Source organism: Lissotriton vulgaris, chromosome 4_1 (genome assembly GCF_964263255.1).
Source record: "Lissotriton vulgaris chromosome 4_1, aLisVul1.2, whole genome shotgun sequence".
NCBI classification, from domain to species: Eukaryota; Metazoa; Chordata; class Amphibia; order Caudata; family Salamandridae; genus Lissotriton; species Lissotriton vulgaris.
This window is the reverse complement of record NC_141691.1, coordinates 98,084,762-98,093,950: the sequence shown is the minus strand read 5'-3', so window position 1 is coordinate 98,093,950 and position 9,189 is coordinate 98,084,762.

The following is a 9,189-nucleotide window of genomic DNA, read 5'->3' as shown; positions in this document are numbered from 1 at the left end:
AGTATATGGTATGGCTGTATCACATAACAGCTACAGAGAAGTGATTCCGAAAGCTGCAGAAGGGCTCAGCTCATGCTTGGGCACCCTCTCACACAAAACTAAGCACTCTGCCTTCAGGTTTGTCAAGGCCTGCCGTAGGAGTGACTTATAGGTTTATATGTGTCCGTCATTTAAGGTAGATATAGGTAGCCTATATCTTAATAAGTGGTGCAAGCACTACATTATACAGGCTGCTGTAGCAGACCTGTGGTTCCATTTTGGAAGGCTTCCCAGGGGTGGCATAATACAAGCTTCAGCCCCTGGTAGGCATCTGGAATACCTATGTCCTTGGTACCTAAGGTACCATATACTAGGGACTCACAAGGGTAACCCAGTAACCAATCTGGAGTGTACCTAAAGTATATGCAATCAATTTATAGAGGAAGCAGCTAGGCTGGGGTCCTAGTTAGCAGGGCCCCAGCCAGAATAAAGTCGAAAAACAGTGAAGCACCAGCAAAAAGTGAGGGTAACCAAAGTAAGCAGATCATCCTCGCCTACAACCCCCCTCCCCCCAACGCAGGGACATTAAACTAACCTTGACCAGTTGAGTCTTCATGTTCTAAGTGGAAATATCTAGCGAGTCCATATGCATTGGCATGGTTACTCCCAGGTCTATGTTCCACTGTGTAGTCCATCCCCTGTAGGGAAATTGGCCACCTTAAAAGGTTGGGGTTCCTCTGTTTTAGCCATAAGAGGGTTTTATGGTCAGTCTGAACAGTGAAGTGAGTGCCAAACAAGTATGGCCTCAGCTTCCGCAGAGCACAAACCACAGCGAAGGCCTCCCTCTCAATAGCTGACCAATGTTTCTCTCTAGGGGTCAGCCTTCTGCTAATAAAAGCTACTGGCTGGTCCTGACCTTCATCATTCATTTGTGACAGTACAGCCCCTACCCCCAACTCAGATGCATCTGTTTGGACAATGAATTCTCTGGAGTAGTTAGGACTTTGCAGAATTGGTGCAGTACACATGGCCTGCTTCAGGTAATCAAATGCCCTTTGACAGCTCACTGTCCAGTGAACTTTCTTAGGCATTCTTTTAGAAGTTAAGTCATTCAGGGGTGTCACAATGGATCCATAACCCTTGAAAATCCTCTGTAGTACCCAGTCAGGCCCAAGAAAGCACTGACCTGAGTCTGGGTAGTTGGAGCAACCAATTCCATCATGGTTTGGATTTTGCTCTGTAATGGTTGAACCTGGCCTCCATCTACAAGGTGCAGTGGCGTAACGAAAGTTGAGGGGGCCCCCCTGCAAGGTACACGGAGGGGCCCCCGCTCCGGATTTATTCCGGAGGTCTCAGGCCTGAGTACTGTGCTGAGGGGGTCCCCTGCAGGTCGGTGGACCCCGCACCGCGGGGGTCTGTCTTACGCGCCTGGCCCGTCACCTCTCAAGTCCTGCCCCGTCACCTCTCCTGCCCTGTCACCTCTCCTGACCCGTCACAACTCTTGCCCCTTGCCCAGTCCCTGCTCCTGCCCCTTCACTCTCAGTGAGCAACATTGGCAAATTACACAGGACCGCAAGTTCCCCACAGTACTCTGTTTGGGGAAAGCTCCTCTGTAATCACAAACTACGATCTACTGGCTCCAAGGCACTCACTCACAAGACATGCTAAACGCAGACGGCGCATTGTCATTTGAAAGGGGATAATCAGCCTCAGTCAGAATGACAATGGGCCTGTCTACAGTATGTGCGAGCTCAGTGAGGGGCTGCTGTAACCTCTGGAGTTCAACAGAGAAGTGCGACCTGGACCCTGAGAACTTTTAATCTCCTGGTACTTCTCAGGGTAACAGCTCAGCTCGCTGTAATTGATCTCCAAAATTATGGACAAAAGGCGTCCGTGAAAGGAATGATTATGGTTAACGGACAGGACACCAAAATGACAGACGGTCCGAGAAATTTACGGATGGTTGGTCACTCTAACTCAGAGTTAACAAACTTTTCAAATAGTTCAGTTTGGAATGTTAATAAAGAAATAGGTCTGAAAGTAGAGAAGCTAGTCATATCCATAGATTTTTTAACAAAAGCATGTTTCCATCTTGGCAGAAGTTCACAGAGGCCAGAGACTTATTACAAATTTCTGAGAGTTTCGGGGTCACAAGACCTATAGCAAAATGTAAAAACCAGGAAGATATTCACGAGGAAGTGGCGGATAGAGGCGTTAGCCTTCTTGGCTTAACGCTTCTCTCTGCTACTTCGGAAACACAAGGCTGCACCATATTCACAAGGATATGGTGCAGCCTTGCGTTTACCCCTGCGATGGTGCTAAGTTTCACAACTTAGCACCAACGCTGGCACCCTTGCACCAGAGTGCAAGGGTGCCTACAAGCAGGGAGGTTTGTTAATGTGCAGGAAGGTGTCTCTTCCAGTACATAAGCAACCCAAAAATGCCAGTTTGTTATCTACATGTGTGCTGCTTCATGCAGCACACACGTAAGTTACAAAACGGCATGTTTAGAAAAGGTTTGTTTATGTACAGGAAGGGACACCTTCCTGTACATAACTGCCACAGCCGGCGATGCGCATCAGGCACTGATATCTAAATATGACTGGTGGTACTCTGCAATGGGGTGAAGCAAGCAATGTCCTCCACTGACTTGGTGTGCTGACAGACAGCCTGTCAATCTACAGATCAGCCCTTATGTCGCTAGCCTCAAATTTATAGTAAAAACTCTCTCTACCCTCCACCCCTCTCTCCTTCTCTTCCTCCCTCCATCCATATCTGGTCCTTTTGCCCAGCTGGAATAATTGCCATGAACAAAGACTGCATCTCCTTGAACTCTTGTTAGGCAGGGAGCAGGCCTGATACACAATAAATTCACTGATCGCCTGGCCCAGGCCAGATGTACTTTTGGTCTAAATGTTATTCAAGAGATTTAATCTACCACATGCAGCTGCATCAGGCAAACCCTGTGTATTTGTAACAAAACGCCATGTAATGGTTACTCGGCAACATGTTTGGGAATACATTTTCAACTTGCTTCTACAGGCCTCACCATCTAAATGCTGCTTTTTAGCTTACATTGGTAGCATGAGCTCAATACAAACTCAAGAAATACAAATAAGACATAACAAAATGAATCAACTAGCTGTATAATTTGGTACACATGTAAACAAATAAATACATGTATTAAAAGGCATGATTACAGTACATGTTCTCATGTGTTACGAGTCACCTGGTAATCTTGCCCTTTTATTGGCTCACGGTCCAGAATAGCTCAGTGTGAACCACCTGCTACGTGTCTGCTATGCTACACCCCAGCTCGCCATCTTGGTCCATTAATAAGTGGAATATATTACACAGAGTAATTTAAACATATAAGATATGCTGGCAGATGACCTAGAATACGGGGCACAAAGCTATGGAACACAATATGCAAAGGAAACGAACTACAGAGGCCCCATGACAGGGTCCTGCGGGGTCTCAGTTGATCTTAATCAATGTCAGTTAGCTCGGCTCTGAGCCCAATCTGCCGCGGCACCAGCACGCTGCAGTTCTACTTAGCCTGCTAAAATTAAATTATTATTAACGTTGCAAATCGACATCATAATGTCAGAAAGCAACATGAATTGTCAGACCTGAGTTGCGGATGGGACGAGAGTGGGCATTGTGGAGGCACTCGAATTTCCAGAGATCTTCCCTCTGCACAGAAGACTGTCCGACCTCTTCTGCTGACTGCTCTGCCTGTGGTCCCGCGTGATGATGGGGCAGCAAACTACTGCGGCACAAAGTATTGAAGTAGTGAGCCCAAGGAACATTATTGCCCGCGTTTAATTGCCGCCTTTCTACTAGTGACTCTTCCTGTTGGAAAAAAGAGGGTCACGTGACGGCACATAACGTGAGGCCGTCGCAAGTAATATCATATTGTTATGGCTGAGGCTGAGTGCCCTATTGAAAATGCTGACGTTTGGGAGAGAGAGACAGTACGACATTTTCTGAAGCATTTTACATTTAAAAAAAACACAAATGGTTGCTTGTAAAACGTGTCCTGTTTCCCGGGCAGTGTCTTGCAGGAGTTCATTTCTGATGTCAGGTGGCGTATATCACTGGGCGGCGAGGGGGCCCCCTGGAGCCTGGGGGCCCCCCCGCACTGCATGGGCTGCGGGGGCCTGTGTTACGCCCCTGACAAGGTGGCCCAAGTACACAATCTGACTCTGCCCTATCTGGCACTTAGTAGCCTTGATAGTTAGGCCTGCCTTTTGCAGGGCCTCCTAAAGGTTTCTCAGGTGGATCAGGTGATCCTCCCAGGTGGAGCTAAAGACAGCAATAACATCTAGATATGCTGCACTATAGTCTTCCAGGCCTGTTAGGACTTTGTTCGCCAAACTTTGAAAAGTGGCAGGTGCATTCTTCAGACCAAAGACCATTACCACAAATTGATAATGTCCACTGGGGGTTGAGAATGCTCTCTTGGCTTTGCATCATCAGCTAATCTGACCTTCCAGTAGCCAGCTGTAAGATCAAATGTGCTCAGAAATTTGGCTGAGGCCAACATATCTATGAGCTCATCTGCTCTTGGAGTTGGGTGGGCATCAGTCCTAGTGACTGCATTAAGACCCCTGTAGTATACACAAAACCTCATCTCTCTCTTACCACCCTGGGTGTGAGGTTTAGGTACCAGCATTTTCTGAACTTCAGTCCTGATACAGTCCCTGACATGATCAGGTTGCCTGTAAATCTTATTTTTAACAGGCAGACTGTCCCCAGTGTCCACTTCATGAGTGCACCAGGTGGTCTGACTTGGAGTCAGAGAAAACATATGTCTGAACTGTTGGAGAACTTGTCTGCAATCAGTTTGCTGCTGATCAGTGAGGCTGCCTGCCAAGGCTACTCAATCTACTGATCCATCATCAGGGTTCTGAGAGAGCAGGTCTGGGAGAGGGTCACTCCCTTCCTCCTGTCCTTCATCAGTAGTCATAAGCAAGCCCATGTCTGCCCTGTCAACATATGGTTTCAGTCTGTTGACATGAAGCACCCTATGGGGGCTCCTGGGAGTTCCCAGACCTACCAAATAGGTAACCTCTCCCTTCTATTCAACAATAGTGTGGAGCCCACTCCACTTATCTTGGAGAGCTGCTAGGGCCACAGGCTCTAACACCCACACTTTCTGTCCTGGCTGGTAAACAGCTAGTACAGCTTTTTGGTCATGCCAGGCTTTTTGTAATTCCTGGCTAGCCTCAAGGTTTTTAGTTGCCTTTTTCATGTACTCAGCCACCCGGGAGCGGAGACCAAGTACATAGTCCACAATATTCTGTTTAAGGGGTTTGAGAGGTAACTCCCATCCCTCCTTCACCAGACACAATGGTCCTCTGACAGGGTGTCCAAACAGAAGTTTAAATGGGCTGTAGCCAACCCACTTCTGAGGAACCTCCCTGTATGCAAACAAAAGGCTGAGTAGCAGGATGTCCCTTCTCCGCCTGAGCTTTTCTGGGAGACACTTAATCATACCCTTTAAGGTTTTGTTGAATCTTTCAACTAAACCATTGCACTGTGGGTGATAGGGTGTGGTGAATTTGTAGTTCACTCCACAGTCCTTCCATATTGCAGTCAAGTAGCTGGACATAAAGTTTTCACCTCTGTCAGACACTACCTCCTTAGGGAAACCCACTCTTGAGAACACTCCCTTTATGCTGATCTTGACACTTGTAACTGCATTATGGATTGCAAAAGACACACAATTGATGGACGGAATGCAGAACAAATCAAAACATTCACCCCCAGTCAAGAGATCTGGGTTAAATCCATGCCATCCCCGTTTAGACCTGGCCATATGCAACTCAGTCTTGACCCTTTGCCTCATGGAAACAGTCCAGCCCAAATTGCCAAGCCAGGTCCTCCCTCGACCGGAAACAAGCTTTCTAGGACCGGTTTCGGGGTTTCACCCCTCTTCAGCCAGATAGCTTGATTCCAGTGGCACAGTGAGCCCAGGACCCACGTCTGGGCATACCTGATGCACTTAGGGCGAGAAAGCAAAAGACATACAATTGATGGACGGAATGAAGAACAAATCAAAACATTCACCCCCAGTCAAGAGATCTGGGTTAAATCCATCATTATTTTGCTCACAATGCCACCCCAGTTTTGACCTGGCCATATGCACATCAGTCTTGACCCTGTGCCTCATGGGAACAGTCCAGCCAGAACTGCCAAGCCAGGTCCTCCCTGGACCGGACACAAGCCTCCTAGGACTGGTTTCAGGGTTTTACCCCTCTTCAGTCAGGATAGCTTGATTCCAGTGGCACAGTGAGCCCAGGACCCACGTCTGGGCATACCTGGCACACTTAGGGCAAGAAAGCAAAAGACACACAATTAATGGACAGAATGCAGAAAAAGTTCGCATTTATTCAGAACAGAAACAGAAATATACTACTACCAGCAGCATTGTATAAGGCGGCTACAGAAGCCCACGCTCCAATTAGGAAACGTGAAGTGATCCCTATAAAGGATCGGCAATATTATCCCAGAGGCGATTTTACATACCCTCTGGTTCTGGCAGACAAAATTTATGTCTTGATAAAGGTGATCATAGTAAGGAGTTATCACCGAAACGCGTTGACGCAACCTAAAGCGTATAATTCAAGTCTCCAACACCATAATAGATACGCTGATTTAGTAGTGATACTACTCTGGTGATATTAGAGCGGAGAAAGAATATACAAATCTGTATCCAACAAATGTATGTTGTAACTGTTCTGTCTGCTTGTAATTGTGCAGGTCGCAATTATATGTATTGTTTCAATTTTATCTTGTTTTAGTTCAGGGAATTAGTTTAGTTATCCCTATTGATTGTTTTTTTAATATATTCAAATAAATGAATTTTTAACTTTCCATATTTTGTTGTATGTATTTGTTAAGTCATAAGGTACGTTATTTTATACCTGTCTTTATCTGTGCCTTAAGGGAACCCTTTCTCTTACCCAGAATGCAGAACAAACCAAAACATTCACCCCCAGTCAAGATATCTGGATTAAATCCATCATTATTTTGTTCACCATGCCATCCCAGTTTAGACCTGGCCAAATGCAAATCATTCTTGACCCTGTGCCTCATGGGAACAGTCCAGCCCGAACTGCCAAGCCAGGTCCTCCCTGGACCGGAAACAAGCATCCTATGACCAGTTTCGGGGTTTCACCCCTCTTCAGCCAGGATAGCTTGATTCCACAGTGAGCCCAAGACCCACGTCTGGGCATGCCTGGCGCACTTAGGGCGAGAAAGCAAAAGACACACAATTGATGGACGGAATGAAGAAAAAAATCAAAACATTCAACCCCAGTCAAGAGATCTGGGTTAGATCCATCATTTTTTTGCTCACCATGCCACCCCAGTTTAGACCTGGCCATATGAAAATCAGTCTTGACCCTGTACCTCATGCGAACAGTCCAGCCCGAACTGCCAAGCCAGGTCTTCCCTGGACCAGAAACAAGCATCCTAGGATCGGTTTCGGGGTTTCACCCCTTTTCAGCCAGGATAGCTTGATTCCAGTGGCACAGTGAGCCCAGGACCCACGTCTGGGCATACCTGGCGCACTTAGGGCGGGAAAGCAAAAGACACACAATTGATGGACGGAATGCAGAACAAATCAAAACAATTACCCCCAGTCAAGAGATCTGGATCCAACCCTGGGCTCACCGACGACTGCCACCGCCACCAAGCCTCTGCTTTCACCACGACCTGTGGGGACCACACTCCCCACCACCTTGCTTGACTCTGCCGGCTTGGTCTCACCTACGACATCACTTCATGCTGACCTTGACACTTGTGAATGCATTATGGATTAGGGCACCGCTCGTGAGGCACATGACGCACAACCCCAGACCGCATTCTCGGCCGACCGACTTCAGCTCCCATCAACCGGCACTGCCGCTTGCACCGTGACCTGTCAGCACCGCAAAGAGCGATTACCCGCTTCGCCGCAACCCTGGTCTCGCTGATGCCACTGTATCACCGTCACTGAGCTGCTGCCTGAACCGTGGCTTGAGAGCGCCGCTACGCTTCCCATCACAACCGCGCCGGTTGCCACGGCTGGCCCGCACCGACGCAGTCGGCTGGAATCACAGGTACTGTTTGCGAGTCTGCTGACACTGAGGCCGAACCGCACCAATGTGGTCGGCTGGAACTGTTGGAATCTTGTTTTCAACAACGCAGTTGCCCCGGACGGAGCTGCCGACTTTAAGGAACTGCATTTTAAAGTCATTCTTGCAAAGTGCATATTTTTGATTACTGTATGTTGGTCTTTTATAATTTTGATCTTGTTTGCACAGATACATATTGGTTATTTTACTAAAACTGATATGGTGTCCTTTTGTAGTGTTTTTACTTTATTACTGCATGTTATGTCCAAACGCTTTACTCATTGCCTGTGAGATAAGCCTGACTGCTCATGCCAAGCTACCAAGGAGGAGAGCAGGGTTTTATTTTAGAAGGGTATCCCCCTTATCCTGACTAGAAGGAAGGGTCCCTATTTGGACAAAGGGCAAACCATTGGCAACTAGAAAGCCCCTTTTCTAACAATCCTGACCAATTAATAAAATGATTTTAGTAACTCTCAAACAGCAGACAAAGACGTGAGACTTGGGCAAAGGACATGAGTTATGAAGTCACCGCCCATCATTTGATGTTTGAGGTCAGTCTTGTGTTGAAGTCAGGATCTATCAGGGACAGAAAACAGAGGTGGTGATGGACTGACGTAGGATATTTTTTGTCCCCCAGAGGAATATAAGCATCAATTTCGCCAGAATGAGGGTCAGTTGCCGCTGGATGCGTTGGATCTTCAGCAACCTCAGTGACTGGCACAGTCGATGAAAGTGAGGTTGATTCTTATCCATGAGCCGATTCAGGATTACAAAGGTGTGCGCAAGGTCATGCAGTAACCACCTGGATCCAGGTAGTAATCACGTAATGTCCGGTTACTCACCGGTAATTTTCATTACTCAAAGTCCTGGTCTTGCTATTCCCTCCCTCTTTTATGGTTCTGGTGATTGTTTTTGCTTTTTTTTCTTTCCTTTGAGTTTCTTTGGTATTCTAAGGCTGTCATGGTGCGGCCGAGCACTTTGCCAGGGCCGGTTGTGGTTCCCAGTCCGGCCCTGGATGCACTCTTTTTTCTTAAAAAAGTAAGAGCGCAGGAATACATATCAGCAAAAAAGTTGCGATTCTTGA